Here is a 571-nt window from a genome sequence, read left to right as displayed (position 1 = left end):
ACACAAACAAACACGCACACACACAAACACACACACACACACACAAACATACACACACAGGCAAGCAAACACAAACACACAACGTCCCCTCCCCCACCCACACACACATCCCGTAGACAAGCACCCGACCCACCCACATCCACGCATACACACAACTACTCACACCTCACGTCCCATCAGTTCCCAGCCCGCACGCCCGAGCACGCTCTTCAAAGACGCGGGCAGAGGAAGTGCGTTCTAAACCACGGAGCTCCTGTCTGACCATTTACTATACCTAGACTTTTTTTCCCTGTGTGCATGCGGGTGTTTCTGCGTCTTGATCTCGGCCGATCGATGTACGGATAGGCATTCCATTGTTATTATCATTATTATCATTAGAAGTAGTGGTGGTGGTAGTAATATCATTATTATTGAAGTCTGTTGTGTGCATTTTTGTAGTTTAGGCGTATATTTGTGTACTCTTGCATAGGGTGCGTGTATGTGCTTGTTTGTTTGTATGTTTGTGTATGTGTGTATCTACCGGTCTTTACATTTTATGTGCGCTTTTCATTCTCCGTTTTGTTGGTGGAGG

Source organism: Penaeus chinensis, chromosome 39, assembly GCF_019202785.1.
Source record: "Penaeus chinensis breed Huanghai No. 1 chromosome 39, ASM1920278v2, whole genome shotgun sequence".
In the NCBI taxonomy this organism is placed as follows: Eukaryota; Metazoa; Arthropoda; class Malacostraca; order Decapoda; family Penaeidae; genus Penaeus; species Penaeus chinensis.
This window is presented reverse-complemented; position numbering follows the sequence as displayed.